This window comes from Eptesicus fuscus, chromosome 1 (genome assembly GCF_027574615.1).
Source record: "Eptesicus fuscus isolate TK198812 chromosome 1, DD_ASM_mEF_20220401, whole genome shotgun sequence".
In the NCBI taxonomy this organism is placed as follows: Eukaryota; Metazoa; Chordata; class Mammalia; order Chiroptera; family Vespertilionidae; genus Eptesicus; species Eptesicus fuscus.
Window position 1 is genome coordinate 45342156 of NC_072473.1, and position 18140 is coordinate 45360295.

The 18140-nt window shown below is 38.1% G+C and overlaps 1 non-coding gene across 1 annotated transcript; it reads left to right on the forward strand.

The window, feature by feature from the left end:
• Positions 1-7606: 7606 nt before the first annotated feature.
• On the forward strand, positions 7607-7770 carry LOC114228831 (U1 spliceosomal RNA). The gene has a single exon (XR_003614951.1). It is a non-coding gene; the product is annotated as a U1 spliceosomal RNA (small nuclear RNA).
• The last annotated feature ends 10370 nt before the right edge of the window (positions 7771-18140 follow it).

The following is an 18140-nucleotide window of genomic DNA, read 5'->3' on the forward strand; positions in this document are numbered from 1 at the left end:
AAACAACAAGTGCTGGCAAGGATGTGGAGAAAAGGGAACCCTAGTGCACTATTGGTGGGAATGAAGATTGGTGCAGCCACTGTGGAAAACAGTATGGAGTTTCCTCAAAAAATTAAAAATGGCTTTTACCAGTGTGACTCAGTTGTGGGTATTGTCCCATGCACCAAAAGGTTGCAGGGTTCTATTCCTTGTCAGGCCACATGCCCTGTTGCAGGCTTAATCCCTGGTAGGGGGTGTGCAGGAGGCAGCCAATCAATGTTACACTCTTTGCATTGATGTTTCTCTCTCCCTCTCTCTGCCTCTCCCTTCCTCACCCTCTAAATAATAATAAAAACGGAACTGCCTTTTGACCACTTCTGGGAATATATCATTAGAATCCTGAAATTAATATGTGCATCTATATGTTAATAGCAGCATTATTTACAATAGCCAAGATCTTGAAACAGCCCAAGTGCCCATCAGTTGAAGAGTAGTACATTTACACAATGGAATATTATGTGGCTGTAAAAAAGAAAGAGCTCTTATCTTTTGACACATAATGCATGGATCTGGAGATCATTATGCTAAGCAAAATAACCAGACAAATAAAGACAAATACCATGTAATCTCACTTATATATGAAATCTAATGAGCAAAATAAACTGACGAACAAAATACATGGAACAGACTGACAGAGGTCGTAGGGGATGGAGATGGGGGGCACTAGGTGAAAAACTGAAGAGATTAACCAAAGAACATACATGCATAACCCATGGACACAGACAACAGTGTGGTGATGCCAGATGCTGGGGGACAGGGCCTGGGTATAGCTGGGTAAAGGAAGGGAAATATGAAACATTTGGTAGCATCAACAATAAATTTTAAAAAACTGAACCTCTGTACCCATTAAATTAGCAACTCCCCATTTCCCCCTTTCCTCAGCCACTGGCATACATCATTCTACTTTCTGTGTCTATGAATTTGACTATTCTAGGTTTCTCATATATGTGGAATCACATAGTGTTTATTTGTCCTTTGTAACTGGCTTATTTCACTTAGCATAAGGTCCTCAAGGTTCATATATGTTGTAGCATGTGTCAGTATTTCCTTCCTTTATATGTATATATCACATTTTATCTGTTCATCTGTTGGAAGAGACCTTTTGGCTATTGTGAATAATGCTGATATGAACAAATATTGTTTCAAGATCCTGATTTCAATTCTTTTGGGAATATATCCAGAGTGGCATTACTAGATTATATCATAATTCTATTTTTAATTTTTTGAGGAATTCTCATATTGTTTCCCATAGTGGCTGTATCATTTTACATTCCCACCAATAGTGCATGAGGGTTCCAAATTAATCTGCATCCTTACTAACAGCTTTTTCTTTTTTTAATAATAGGGATTCTAATGTTTGCCTGGTGGTATCTCATTGCAGTTTTAATGTGCAATTTTCTAATGACTAATGATGTCGAGCATCTTTTCATGTGCTTATTGGCCATTTTTAATCTTTTGAGAAATGTCTATTCCAGTCCTTTGCTCATTTTGAAATTGGGTTGTTGAGGGGGTTGTTGCTGAGTTGTTGTTCTTTATATATTCTGGATATTAATCCCTTTTCACATATATGATTTGCAAATATTTTCTCCCATTCCATCAATTGCCTTTTCACTTTGTTGATAGTGTCTTTTTATGCACAAAAGTTTTACACATTAATGTAGTACAGTTTATCTATTTGTTTTTTCATTTGTTGCCTGTGGTTTTTGTATCACATGCAAGAAATAATTGCCAAATCCAATTTTAGGAAGCTTTCTTCCCTATGTTTTCTTCTAGGAGTTTTATAGTGTTAGCTCTTATTTTTGGGTCTTTGATCTGTTTTGATTTAATTTTTGTGAAAGGGTCCAACTTTATTTTTTTACATGTGGATCTCTAGTTTTTCCAACAGCATTTGCTGAAAAGACTGTCCTTTTCCCATTGAATGGTCTTGGCACTCTTGTTGAAGATCAATTGGCCATATATGTCAGGGTTTATTTCTGGGCTCTGTATTCTATTACATTTGTCTATCTGTCTGTCCTTATGTAAGTACCACACCATTTTGATTTTTAAGTCAGGAAGCGTGATACCTCCAACTTTGTTCTTCTTTTCAAGATTGTTTGACTATTTGGGGTTAATTGAGATTCTACATGAATTTTACAATGACTTTTTCTATTTATGCATAAAATGTCATTGAGTTCTTTTGTACAGGCTACATTAAATCTATAGATTGTTTTGGGCAATATTGATTTCTTAACAATGTTACGTCCTCAAATTCATGAACATGAATGTCTTTCTATTTATTGGAGTTGTCTTTAATTTCTTTTGGCAACATTTTGTACTTTGCAGTATACAAGTCTTTCACTTCCTTGGTTAAGTTCATTCCTAAATATTTTTGATAGTATAAATGTTAATTTCCTTTTTAGATTGTTCATTGTTAGTGTATAGAAACATAACTTATTTTACATATTGATTTTTGTCCTGATTTTGTATTAGTTCTAAAAGTTTTTTGTGTGGAATATTTAGGGTTTTCTATTATATAATATCATGTTGCCTATAAACAGACATACATTTACTTCTTCTTTTCCAGTTTCTATCTTTCAGAAAACCTATTCTTAAATTGAGCCAAAATATGTTTTCTTGTAGCTTTTTCTGTTTTCTTAATGAACTTTTTAGTTTAGAACAATGTCAGATCTACAGAATTATTGTCATGATAATATAGAGTTCCCATATACCTCATAACCAGCTTCTCCATTTATTAATGTCTTCCATTACTGTGGTACTTTTGTCACAACTAATAAACCAATATTAATATATCATTATTAACTACAAGAATAGGCTATATTCATATTCCTTCAGTATTCCACTAATGTTTTTTTTTCTGTTCAGGATCCCATCCAATAATTTGATATCACATTTAGTCATCATGTCTCCTTAGCTTCTCTTGACTGTGACAGTTACTCAGACTTCCCTGGACAGTTTTTAGAATTAGTAGTAAGGTATTCTATAGACTGTCCTTCAATTGGGATTTGTCTGATGTTCTTATCATGATTAAACTGAGTTTATAGGTTTTATGGAGAAAGACCAGAGAGGTAAAGTGCTAAAATTTTAGCACATCCTAGCTATAATATATATTATCAACCTGACATCAATGTTGATGCTGACCTTGATCAACTGGCTGAGATAGTGTTTGTTAGGATTCTCCAGGGTAAAGCTACTGTTTTCCTTCCAGTTACGTAATGTACTCTTTGGAAGTAACTTCTTTCGGCAGTTCACACTTTAAGACTGGGGTATTATGCACCATCTCTTGGAGGAGGGAGAATGTACATAAATTATTTGGATTTGTGTGCACTGGAGATATGTCTATTCTCTCATATTTATATTTATTTATTTATTTTTAGGTATCATTTTTCTTTCATTTCATCTCTGCATTTCTATGGCTTTGTTTTTTTCTTTGCAGAATGGCTTTCTTTGCTTTCTCAGGCACCTCCCAATAATTTTTCAGTACTTTTACTCTTTTTTTCTTTATTTATTGATTAAGGTATTACATATGTGTCCTCATTCCCCCCATTGGCCCCCCCCAACCTGCTCATGCCCTCACCCCCTTGGTGTCTGTGTCCATTGCTTATGCTTATATGCATGCATACAAGTCCTTTGGTTGATCTCTCCCCCTTACCCCAACCCTCCCCTAACTTCCCTCTGAGGTTTGAGCTTCTGATCAATGCTTCTCTGTCTCTGGGTCTGTTTTTGTTCATCAGTTTATGTTGTTCATTATATTCCATAAATGAGTGAGATCATGTGATATTTATCTTTCTCTGATTGACTTATTTCACTTATCATAAAGCTCTCCAGGACCATCCATGCTGTTGCAAATGGTAGGAGTTCCTTCCTTTTCACAGCAGCATAGTATTCCATTGTATAGATGTACCACAGTTTTTTAATCTATTCATCTGCTGATGGGCACTTACGCTGTTTCCAAATCTTAGCTATTGTAAATTGTGCTGACCCAAACCACTATGCTCAATTTGACAAAGAAGGCAAGAGCATACAATGGAGTCAAGACAGTCTCTTCAATAAATGGCATGGGGAAAATTGGACACATATATGAAAAAAAAAAATGAAACTAGAACACCAATTTACACCATACACAAAAGTAAACTCAAAATGGATAAAGGACTTATATGTAAGACAGGAAACCATAAAAATCTTAGAGGAATCCATAGGCAGCAAAATCTCAGACATATGCCTAAGCAATATCTTCCCTGATACAGCTCCTAAGGCAATGGAAACTAAAGAGAAAATAAACAAATGGGACTACATCAAAATAAAAAAGCTTCTGCACAGCAAAATAAACCATCACCAAAACAACAAGAAAGCCCACTGCATGGGAGAACATATTTGCCAATGTTATCTCTGATAAGGGTTTAAACTCCAACATTTACAGGGAATTCATACAACTTAACAAAAGGAAGATAAACAACCCAATCAAAAAATGGGCAATCTACCTAAAAATATGCTTTTTGAAAGAGTACATAAGGAAGGCCAAGAGACATATGAAAACATGCTCAAAGTCACTAATTATCTGAGAGATGCAAATCAAAATGACATTGCGGTACCATCTCACACCTGCCAGAATGGCTATCATCAACAAATCAACAAATGACAAGTGCTGGCGAGGATGCAGAGAAAAAGGAACCCTCGTGCACTGCTGATGGTAATGCAGACTGGTGCAGGCACTGTGGAGAACAATATGGAGTTTCCTCAAAAAACTAAAAATGGAACTCCCATTTGACCCTGCAATACCACTTCTAGGAATATATCCCAAGAAGCTAGAAACACCAATTAGAAAGGATATATGCACCCCTATGTTCATAGCAGCACAGTTTACTATAGCTAAGATTTGGAAACAGCCTAAGTTCCCACCAGCAGATGACTGGATTAAAAACCTGTGTTACATCTACACAGTGGAATACTATGCTGTGGTAAAAAAGAAGGAATTCTTACCATTTGCAACAGCATGGATGGAACTGGAGAGCATTATGCTAAGCAAAATAATCCTGTCAGAGAAAGATAGATATCACATGGTCTCACTCATTTGTGGAATATAATGAAGAACATAAACTGATGAACAAAAATAGATCCAGAGACAGAGAAGCATCGATCAGACCGTCATACCTCAGAGGGAAGGTAGGGGAGGGTGGGGGTAAGGAGGAGAGATAAACCAAAGGACTTGTATGCATGTATATAAACCTAACCAATGGACACAGATACCGGGGAGGGCGGGGGTTAGGGAATGAGTGCGGGGATGGGGAGAGTCAATGGGGGCGGGGATAAGGACACATATGTAATACCTTAATCAATAAATAAATTTTTTAAAATGTGGGTATAGAGGTGAAGCGGGCTTGGGGGGGAGTGGAGAGTTGTTTAATGGAACAGAATTTTAGTTTTGCAAGATGAAAAAGTTCTGTTGGTTGCACGTCAATGTGACTATATTTAAGACTACAAAACTGTACATTTAAAATGGTTAAGATAGTAAATATAATATTATGAATATTTTACAATAATTGTAAAAATGAAAAAATAAATGTATATTATGTTCTTTGGCTAAAAAAAAGAAGAAGAAAAGAAAAAAGAAACAGCTAGCTATGTGTGGTGCCACCTACTGGCCTGGGTGGGGTGGACAAAGTAATTTATTTAGAACTAGGAGGTGGTCTGAAGTTTGGGTGACTGAATTTGAGGGCTGAAGGAGGAGTACTAGTCAGAGGAGAAGAATGGCAGCAAAGGGACTGAGAGCTAGTTTTTTCAACTCTGGTGACAAAGGATGGGGAGGAGTAAATGGGTATAGACACAAATATCTACTTTCAGAGTGGAGGTTGGTAAAGACGCTATCATAGCTTTGCTGTTTTGTGGATCTCTGAGATGGAGGGTTGATAGAGGAACCAGGGAAGCATAAGAAGTTGAACCTCCTATAGAGAAACGGGAGATGGGGTGGGATTTTAATTATTTGAGCCTATGAACTTTGTTTGCTGCCTGAAAGAGTTTCTGAGGTGAATTGTGAGGTATGTGAATTCTGTTGCTATAATTCTTTTTGCTGGAGGGAAAGCTAAGTCCTTTAGAAACTTGAAATTTTTAATTCTCCTTGATGCCCAAAAGTTTTAGTCATTGTAAATGTAATCAACAGGTTCCCTAGATAGGGGTATCTAAGTTAATGGCAGATCCAGATAATGACTTTAGGTCCAAGTGGCCCAGACTAAACCTGGTGGTTGGGTAGCTTTGAACAACTTTGAATAACAAGAATTTCTGCAAAGGGTTGATGAGCCTAAGATGAGACTTTTAGAAAAAGCTTTCATATCATCCATATACATTATTTGATTGTGTGTACATGTGTACTGAATATTTAAACATTTTTCCATCTTACCTGAACCCAGTCTTCCCATTTCTATATTAGGTGCCATATCTTCTCATTCTCTCCTATGTTTGTTGAATGCAAAAAATTAAGTGTAAAAATGCTGTAATAATTTTACACACACACACACACACACACACACACACACACACACACACACACACTGCTTGTTTAATTGTGACTTTAAGGTCAGTCATAAAATCGTCTAGACAGGTCTTAGCTCCCTCATCAGATGAACGCTTTAAGTCTTTAAAAAAACAAAGGTGAGAAACAAGAAAACTTTTAGATTTTCTTCATTCCATTGTTTTGCAGCCTGAGGACTTAGAACTAGTTGGCAAATACTAAATTTAAAAATAATACTACTCTTAAAAAAGGCCAAGTCCCTGTTTCTCCTTTTGCCTTAGCTTCTTCATTGATAAAATGAGACACATTCCATTTTTCTTTTATCTCAAGCCATCTGCTTTGTGGATTATTCAGATGCTTGTTTCTTCATCCTTCAACTGTTCAGTGTCACTCAAAACATTATTTTTTCCCCCCGTGGTTCTACCAGAAGAGCAGTTGCAGGTCTTAAGTTTGTAGGGGAAAACAGGAAAATGTGGGGACAACAATTGGCCCATTTTTTAGTATTCTCATTCCTTTATACCTAAATCAGCATCTTTAAAAACAACTGCCTAGCAGCTAGCTCATCCCCCCTGCCCACTCCTGCTCCCATACATACATATTCTTTCCTTCTTACCCTCCTTCTTCAGCAAGTCTAATGGACAGACTAGTCTGACTGCCTCAAAAACACACTAATCTTAAGAAACTAAATTCTGGCCGAAACCGGTTTGGCTCAATGGATAAAACGTCGGCCTGCGGACTCAAGGGTCCCAGGTTCGATTCTGGTCAAGGGCATGTGCCTTGGTTGCGGGCACATCCCCAGTAGGGGGTGTGCAGGAGGCAGCTGATCAATGTTTCTAACTCTCGGTCCCTCTCTCTTCCTCTCTGTGAAAAATCAATAAAATATATTTTAAAAAAAAGAAACTAAATTCTGCTCCTGTGGTTTTAATTAGGTGTAAATTCTCCTCACTTTAAAACATGCCTCAGGATCTTAGGGAGATGGCATACAAATGGAATATTAATGCATAGTGATGTCTCTCACTCAGGTTACCCATGCAACATTCATTGTCATAAAAATAGTGTCATTCAATACTTTCCTGGCAGGGGAGATACCATGATCACGAAGGTGGTTTTCCCAGGGCGAGGCTTATCCATTGCACTCCGGATGTGCTGACCCCTGCGATTTCCCCAAATGTGGGAAACTCGACTGCATAATTTGTGGTAGTGGGGGACTGCGTTCGCGCTCTCCCCTAAAAAAAAATAGTGTCATTCAAATGAGGTGGGTAATGTTGGAAAATGAATGCAAAGTTGCTCATTGTTCTGTGGATCTGAGCTTTGATGAAGAAGTTGAATTAGAAGCAGCATTTCAGCTCTGCTTATGCAATATATGTCTATGTATTACTCAATAGTGAAATCCTGGAGACTCTGGCAAGAGGACGAAGCCTCTAAGGCTATATCAAAGTGGTGGGGAAAAATACCTGCCTCTTCTTCTTTACTAGACTTTGGGGAGAATGAAAAATATATTATGTGTACAGTGGCTTGAGTGCCTAGGAAAAATGTACATGTTTTATTAGCCTTGTGTATGATCATTGGTTAATCCCCCAGAGCCCCTATAAAGTCCTGGAAGCTCTGTAACTTATATCTCTTCCTTCCTCAAGTTTTTGTTTTTCCGTGGTGCCCAGGTTGAAGAGAAATTTATTTCTTTTTATATATTCTATATAGAACCTCTGCATTGAGGCTTTGGATTCTTTGGATCTGTACAGTTATCCACTGATGGCTAGGCTTAAATAGTAAACAAACTCACAGAACTACTGAGGCTTTATGGCTTGTGGCCAAATCAAGTAGTTTTGTTTCTCAGAATTTCTGAGAGGGAAAAAAACATATTTAATACTTGGTAAAACTTTCCTCAAAATATCTCCTTGTACATGCAAGTATTGCTGACCTTGTAGAAATGTTTTGTATTAGTCCAGCTTGGAAACTTCCACTTTTCTTCATGTGCTGTATTCTTTATGACTTCACTCCAGGTTGAGCTTTGAAAAGGTGAGGGAACCAGGAGCCATTTTTGAGAAGTAGAATAGACTGATTCAAATGTCTAAAGAACAGAGTTTGACTAATTCAAAATGGAAGCCCTGGCCTCCCCAGTATCATGCTCAACAGCGATAATTTCTCCTTGGCCAGGGACCTAAGTATCTGTGTCCAAAACTCATACTAGTTTCTGGATAGATTCATCACGTCATACCTCGGGTTGCTTGAGTTTTTTTATTCATTGTTTCCTAATATGAGTTAGGCTTAAAAAAATGAGAGCCATTAAGTAATAAAATAGACACACAACAATAACAAAACATCATGCCCTAGCCCTTAGAGGTCAATTTAATGTGTTTAGAAGCATACAATTTCACTTTACCTTAGCCAAAAGGCTGAGAAGCAATACCAGCATACAATTTCATAAAGGCTTTCACTGGAGTATTACATCAGAAACAGTATCATTCACTATGTCGCCACACACTGCTATTCTTTCAATTTGGCATTATTTATTAATTGTAGCAGAAGCACAATATTGGCACCTATTAAATATTTTAGTTTCCTTTTATATTTTCCTGAGTAAAAGTAAAATGGTACCATTATTGTTAAACCATTCTCAAGGCCACAAAACCTGAATATTGTTTACATCCCTGATTACAAAGGCAATTACTGAGGTGGAGTTTCTTTGCCTGCTTTGATTCTATCAAGAGTAACATGTGAAAAATGGCAACGGAATAGAGTCGGGTTTGGAGTCTGTTCCTGGGGCGGAGAGTCGGAGCAGCAGAGGCTCGCAGAGGGAGTGTATGTGGGCAAGCCAAGGGACAGCTAAACTCCAGGAGAAGGCGGGGGAGTGCTGGGCAGTGTTCCTCTGACCACGCAGCACCCACAGGGGCTGGGTCCCCTCCTGGAGCTGCGGGCTCGCCGGGCGCCTCGCCATCTTGCAAGGAAAGGAGGATTTTAGTGGAAACCTGACTTTCCGCGACAACTGCAAACACTGAACTGCTGGGAGCACCAGACCACCGGTCCCCTATCAGCGCAAACACTCGGATTCAAAGAAACTCTTCACTGCACCACGGAAAGGTCAGATTTTGTCTGAAATAAGCTGTGGTTTTAATCCCCGCGGTGGGTGAGGGAAGCGCTGGGTGAGGGAAGTGCGGCAGCCGCAGGACCGGCAGGAGCCGGGAGGTCTGTGCCTAGAAAAATCAGCGGCAGTTGGAACTGCCGTGATCCGTGAATGAGGAGGGGGGTCTTCTGAGCTGCTAACAGAAGTGACCTCTTGAAAGCAACTCATTTTAATCTGACGAGGAGGGTCAGACTAAGAATTTTCAAAGGAGCGCAGGCTCCTTAGTCTGGGGCACAGACCCACGGTCCGCACACCTGGGCTCTTTCCGACTCTGATTGCTAAGCCCAATACAGAGGTAAACCCAGGTGGAAACCCTGAAAGACTGCAGGGGGAAGGTGTTTTTTCGGAACCTGGGGACCAGAGCTGCGTGTGACCATCAGAGAGGCAGCTCTGAGGCACACACCTCCACAAACTGGTAGTGAGTGCCATAGAAGGGGGAAAAAAAAAAGAAAAAAGAGCTAGAGAGGCCCGGAAGTCAATTCAGAAACACTGCCACCCAGGGGCTGAAACGCTAATTGTCTCTGGTGTAATCAAAAATAAATACGAGAAATTAAGACAGGGCTGGCTTAAAAAGCAGGACTGGCTTCCAACACTGAGGAGCCCTGGAATGAAGCTGAACTGAAATACCGCCCAGACTGGGAAAAAGGCGTACCAAACAGAATAATAGAGGAAGTGAATGACAGCCGCTACTGCACATTTTAGTCTTCCTATTTTTTAATTTTCAATTCTTTTTTTTAATTTTTTAATTTTTTTATTCTCATATTTTTTTATTTTCATTTTTTGCATCTTTTACTTAAGAAACTAATATTTTTTTTCTTTTTCCTCACTTGATTTTCACCTTTTTAATTATTACATTTTTATTTTCAATCAGCACTATTATTACTATTATTTTACTTTTTTTTTTTTTTTAATGTCATTAGATTTTCCCTTTCTTTTATTTTTGGATTAGTGTCCTACATTCGATTTGCATCTTTCCCTTACAATCGCTTTACCCTATCTCAAAGCTAAAATTATGCCATCACTCTCCTCCTAACCTTTCCCCTTTTGGTCCCCAGTTTATCTTAACCCTTTCTGGCTTTAGATTTTCCCTACTTTTTCAGTTTACTCCCTGCTAAAACTTCACCCTACTTATATATCTAATTCCCAACCCCCTGCTCCAAATCCATACAAACCTCTCTCTACGCTACCTTTAAAAAATTATTTTTCTCTCGGGCCTTTTGTTGTTGTTTGCTTGAATGTTGATTAGATTGAATTTTTATGCTTTTTTATGAGATTGTTTTGATTATTCTTTTTGTTGGTTTGGTTGGTTCTTTTGTTTGCTTTGTTTTTGTTTGTTTTTTACTTTTGTTTTCCCTTGCCTCACTTGATATTAGCTGCTGTTGCAGTTTGTATTAATCTCCAGGCTCGTGTTGCTGGAATTTGCTGGGAATAGTGGTTGTTCTAGTGGAGTTTACTCCCCATATATATAGTTTGTTCCCCTTTTCTCTCTTAGTATCATTCTTGTCTCTCTTACTTTTTTTTTCTTTTCTTTTTCTTTTCTGTTTTTTCTTTTCTTTCTTTCTGCTCTTTTCCCAAGTTCAGATTCACACTCTTTGTTGTTGTTTTTTTTTTTTTTTCTTCGTTGTTGTTCTTTCTTTTTACTCTCCCTCTTCCACTCCTATTCCCTATTTTGTCTTTCTCTGGTGGTTACCTTTATTGGAGGTTATTAATATCGTGAATACAATTCTGTTCAGTGCCTTGTCTGTTGTGCCTGGTTGTGTTGTATTTTATACCTTTAAATCAACGCCAGAGAGAGAAATCTATATAACCAGACATCCGGAGAAGAGAGACCATGGGGAGACAAAGAAACAGCCCAAACAGGAAAGAGAAGCAGGCATCACCAGAAAAGGAAGTAAACGATTTAGAGGCAAACAACCTATCAGAGAAAGAATTCAGAGAAATGGTCATAAAGTGGCTGAAAAGGATGGAAGACAAATTCGACAATATGAGTAAGAACCAAGAAGAAATGAAGAAGAACCAAGAAGAAATGAAAAATGACATCGCTGCTGTAAAGAACTCAATAGAAAGCATCAAGAGTAGACTAGATGAAGCAGAGGACCGCATAAGTGAGCTAGAAGACAAGATGGAAAAAAATACCCAATTACAACAGCTTCTAGAAACAAAAATTAGAAAGATTGAGGAGAGCGTAAGGGAACTTCGGGACAATACAAAACAAAACAACATCAGGATAATAGGGGTGCCAGAAGGAAAGGAAACTGAGCAAGGAATAGAAAACCTGTTTGAAGAAATAATAATAGAAAACTTCCCTGATATAGGGAAGAAAAAACCCACACAAATCCAAGAAGCTCACAGAGTTCCAAGCAAAATGAACCCCAAAAGACCGACGCCAAGGCACATTATAGTTAAGTTGGCAAACACCAACGACAAAGTAAGAATCTTACAAGCGGCCAGAGAGAGACAGACAGTTACATACAAAGGAACCCCCATCAGACTAGCAACTGATTTCTCAACAGAAACTCATCAGGCCAGAAGGGAATGGAATGAAATATACCAAGTCATGCAAAGGAAGGGTCTAAATCCAAGAATACTGTACCCAGCAAGGCTATCAATCAAAATTGAAGGTGAAATCAGGAGCTTCAGAGACAAAAAAGGACTAAGGGAGTTTATCACCACCAAACCAGCAATGAAAGAAATGCTAAAGGGTCTGCTGTAAAAAAAAAAAGAAAGAAAGAAATAGGAAGCAAAGAAGGTACACAGGGGTATAGAATAAAAATGGCGTCAAATAAGTACCTATCAATAATAACTTTAAATGTAAATGGATTGAATGCCCCAATCAAAAGACACAGGGTAACAGACTGGATAAGAAAACAAAACCCAGATATCTGCTGTCTACAGGAAACCCACCTCAAAAAAAAGGATGCATACAGACTGAGAGTAAAGGGATGGAAAAAGGTTTTCCAGGCAAATGGAAATGAAAAAAAAGCTGGGGTTGCAATACTTATATCTGACAAATTAGATCTCAAAGTGAAGGACATAACAAGAGATAATGAAGGCCACTTCATAATACTAAAGGGAGAAATCCAACAAGAAGAAATAACTCTGGTAAACATATATGCACCCAATACAGGAGCACCAAGATACATTAAAAAACTCCTGGAAGATATCAAAGGAGAGATTGACAGTAATACAATCATAGTAGGAGACTTCAATACCCCACTATCACCATTGGACAAATCCTCTAAACAAAAAATCAGCAAAGAAACATCAATCCTAAATGACTCACTAGAACAGATGGAATTAATCGACATCTTCAGAACATTTCACCCCAAAGCCACAGAATATACATTCTTCTCAAGTGCACATGGGTCATTTTCAAAGATAGACCATATGTTAGGACATAGGCAAAGTCTCTCCAAATTCAAGAAGATAGAAATCATATCAAGTATCTTCTCAGATCACAGTGGCATAAAACTGGAAATCAACTACAATAAAAACAACCCAAAGAAATCAAACACTTGGAGACTAAACAGCATGTTATTAAACCATGACTGGGTTACCAAAGACATCAAGGAAGAAATAAAAAACATCATGGCAACAAACGACAATGAAAACACAACAATCCAAAATCTATGGGACACAATGAAAGCAGTCCTGAGAGGGAAGTTCATAGCTCTACAAGCCTACTTCAAAAAACAAGAAACAATGGTAATAAATTACCTAATCCAACAACTCAAAGAGTTAGAGAGAGAGCAACAAGATAAGCCCAGTGTAAGCAGAAGGAAAGAAATAATAAAGATCAGAGCGGAGATAAACGACATAGAGACCAAAGAAACAATACAAAAGATCAACAAAACCAAGAGCTGGTTCTTTGAAAGGATAAACAAGATTGATGGACCTCTAGCCAGGCTCACCAAGAAGCAAAGAGAGAGGACCCAAATAAACAAAATCAGAAATGAAAGAGGTGAAATAACAACAGACCCCGACGAAATACAAAGGATTGTTACAAAATACTACGAACAACTCTATTCCAACAAACTGGACAACCTAGAGGAAATCGACATATTCCTAGAAAAATACAACCTTCCAAAACTCAATCAGGAAGATTCTAAACAGCTCAACATGCCAGTAACTATGGAAGAAATTGAAGCAGTCATCAAAAAGCTTCCGGCAAACAAAAGCCCGGGGCCAGATGGCTTCACAGGAGAGTTTTATCAAACTTTCAAGGAAGAACTAAAACCTATCCTCCTCAGACTATTCCAAAAAATTCAAGAGGAAGGAACACTTCCAGGCTCCTTCTATGAAGCCAGCATCACCCTAATACCAAAACCAGATAAAGACAACTCAATGAAAGAGAATTACAGGCCAATATCCCTCATGAACATTGATGCCAAAATCCTCAACAAAATTCTAGCAAATCGGCTCCAGCAGTACATCAGAAAGATCATACACCATGACCAAGTAGGATTTATTCCAGGAATGCAAGGATGGTACAATATCCGCAAATCAATAAACGTGATACATCACATAAACAAATTGAGAGATAAAAATCACATAGTCATATCAATAGATGCAGAAAAAGCATTTGACAAAATCCAACACCCTTTCTTGATAAAAACTCTCAACAAGGTGGGAATAGAAGGCTCATACCTCAACATAATAAAAGCTATTTATGATAAACCCACAGCAAACATCATACTCAATGGGCAAAAACTAAAACCATTTCCCCTAAGAACAGGAACAAGACAGGGATGCCCACTCTCACCACTCCTGTTTGACATAGTACTGGAAGTATTAGCTATCGCAATTAGGCAAAAAGAAGAAATAAGAGGCATCCAAATTGGAAAAGAAGAAGTGAAGCTGTCCTTATTTGCAGATGACATGATATTGTACATAAAAAACCCAAAAGATTCCATCAAAAAACTAATAGACTTAATAAATGAATTCGGCAATGTAGCGGGATACAAAATTAACGCCAAGAAATCTATGACTTTTCTATACACCAATAATGAACTTACAGAAAGAGAGACTAAAAAAGCAATCCCATTTACCATCGCACCAAAAAAATTAAGATACCTAGGAATAAACTTAACTAAGGAGGTAAAAGACCTATACGCAGAAAACTATAGGACACTGAAAAATGAGATAGAGGAAGAAGTAAACAGATGGAAGAACATACCATGTTCCTGGATTGGTAGAATCAACATCATTAAAATGTCCATACTACCCAAAGCAATCTACAGATTCAATGCACTCCCCATCAAAATACCAACAGCATATTTCACAGACCTAGAAAGAACTCTCCAAAAATTCATCTGGAATAAAAAAAGACCCCGACTAGCCTCAGCAATCCTCAGAAAGAAGAATAAAGTAGGTGGGATCTCAATACCAGATTTCAAGCTGTATTACAAAGCCACTGTTCTCAAAACAGCCTGGTACTGGCACAAGAACAGACATATTGATCAATGGAACAGAATAGAGAACCCAGATATCGACCCAAACCACTATGCTCAATTAATATTTGACAAAGGAGGCATGAACATACAATGGAGTCAAGACAGTCTCTTCAATAAATGGTGCTGGGAAAACTGGACAGATACATGCAAAAAAATGAAACTAGATCACCAACTTACACCATACACAAAAATAAATTCAAAATGGATACAGGACTTAAACATAAGACGGGAAACCATAAAAATACTAGAGGACTCCACAGGCAACAAAATCTCAGACATATGCCACAAGAACTTCTTCACTGACACTGCCCCTAGGGCAATGGAAGCTAAAGAGAAAATTAACAAATGGGACTACATCAAAATAAAAAGCTTTTTTACAGCAAAAGAAACCATCAACAAAACAACAAGAAAGCCCACTGCATGGGAAAACATATTTGCAAATGCTATCACTGATAAAGGTTTAATCTCCAACATCTACAGGCAGCTTATGCAACTCAATAAGAGGAAGATAAATGATCCAATAAAAAAATGGGCAACAGACCTAAACAGAATATTTTCAAAAGAAGACAGAAGGAAGGCCAAGAGACACATGAAAACATGTTCAAAGTCACTTATTATCCGAGAGATGCAAATCAAAACAACAATGAGGTACCATCTCACACCTGTCAGAATGGCTATCATCAACAAATCAACAAACAACAAGTGTTGGCGAGGATGCGGAGAAAAAGGAACCCTCGTGCACTGCTGGTGGGAATGCAGACTGGTGCAGCCACTGTGGAGAACAGTATGGAGTTTCCTCAAAAAACTGAAAATGGAACTCCCATTTGACCCAGTAATCCCACTCCTGGGAATATATCCGAAGAAACTAGAAACACCAATCAGAAAGGATATATGCACCACTATGTTCATAGCAGCACAATTTACAATAGCTAAGATTTGGAAACAGCCTAGGTGCCCGTCAGCAGATGACTGGATCGGAAAACTGTGGTACATCTACACAATGGAATACTATGCTGCCATAAAAAAGAAGGAATTCTCATCATTTGCAGCAACCTGGATGGAATTGGAGAACATTATGCTAAGTGAAATAAGCCAGTCAATGAAAGAAAAATACCACATGATCTCACTCATTTAGGGATAGTAAAGAACATTATAAAGTGGTGAACAAAAAGATAGATACAGAGACAGTAAAGCATCAAACAGACTTTCAAAGTACAGGGGGAAAGTTTGGGAAAGGTGGGGGAGTTATGAAATCAAACGAAGGACTTGTATGCATGCATATAAGCATAAACAATGGACGCAAAACTCTGGGGGGGGAGGGCATGTGTGGGTGTGGGGTGGGGGGGGTAATAGTAAGATATGTACACATATAATACCTCAATAAAAATATTAAAAAAAAAAAAAAAAAAAAAAAAAAAAAAAAGAGTAACATGTGTTTGTGTGAGTGGTATGTGAGTGTGTGTGTGTGTGTGTGTGTGTCTGTGTGTGCGTGTGTGTTATGCAGAGGGGTAGTGAGTGGAGCAAGAGTTTTAAGGAAGGAGTGGGGCTGGAGGAAAAAACCACTTTCAATGAATTGAAACTACATAATGAAATGATTCTGAAATGTAATTACAAAATGGCTGTGTGTTTTCTCTCACCTCCTCCTCCTCTCTCTCTCTTTTCCTACTTCCACCCTCCCCAAAACCACTGAAGTAAAATGAGACTGCCAGATTGAAACCACACACCCACTCTAGGTCTGTTTTGAAAAATGGGGTTTTTCCCTCCCCTTATTTACTTTGTGGCAATGGCAGAATGGACACTGCAAGATGAAGCTATGGTGTGGACTTGCCACTGTTAGGGTTTTTCCTCTCCCTTGTGCTGCTCTCCAGTCTGGCAAGCAGAAACAAAGCTTTCTGTGGCTACATTTCTCACCATCTCTTCTAGTTTCACATTTGCCATTCAGTACTTACTCACTGACCCTCTGACAAATGGCCAGAAAGAGCTGGAGATTTAGTTTCCAAGTTTGGAAATACTTCAGGGTTGCAGTGGAGGGTGGGTTTGTCCTTGTGGTTGCAGGTGCTGTTGAAGATTTTGGGACAAGGGATGAAATGTATTTTTAACCCAGTTCCCAAGAATATGTGAACATGTACATATTCAAATACCTGTAGCGCATTTTAGTGCTCATCCACATTATTTAATATTGGATTTTCTCTTTTTAATTTATAATTTTTCTAGGACTCTTTAGAGTGCCAGTACCTGCTTCCTTTATTTTTTTTTCAAGCTAGTTGTCAATTTCCAGCTGCTCTAAAATGTAGCTTTTGGATTTTCTTGGTCACTCCTGGCTTCTTTTCTTTTCTAGTTTGTGTTTTCTCCTCAAAATAAAACTGCATGTGATTAATAAGGGTAAATAGGTATTCAGTTTTAATACTGTTCATGAAAGCTTGTCTCCTACACCCGAAGAAACCTTCCTTGCATGCAACATATAGTTGGTTGAGTAAGACATGTAGGTATAAGATCAAAGTCCTAGAATAGGTCATGGAACAAGAGCTGGGATGTGTAGTGTAGTGAGCTGTGGGAGGAGGTAGAAACTAAGTCTAAATTTGGTGGAAGGACAGAGAAATTGGATGCGAAGGACCTGAAGAAGGCAGACACAAGGAAAGGAAGCAGACTTAGGGCAGTGAGTGTGTATTGGTTATGGTTGTTAACCGAACACCCTTTGTGGCTCTCTGTTCTTTTCAACGCCTCCTTTGCTCTTCCCTCTTAGTTTGTGTGGAGTTCCTGCATTGGGAGATAGGGAGTGTTTGAACACAAAGGGTGTATGATAAGGTGCCTAGTGAAAGAGATAGTCTGCTGTGCATAAAAACTTTGAAATAGATGCATTTAAGTTTCTAAAAGTCAGGAGTTGTGGTTGAGCCTGGCAGCCATTAGCAAATATGATACAGTTCAAAAGTAACTATTTATGAATTTATACATACATACATACATAATGTTAGAGATATTTCATTGGTATGTTAATTACAGAAATGAATTTGAATATATGATCACT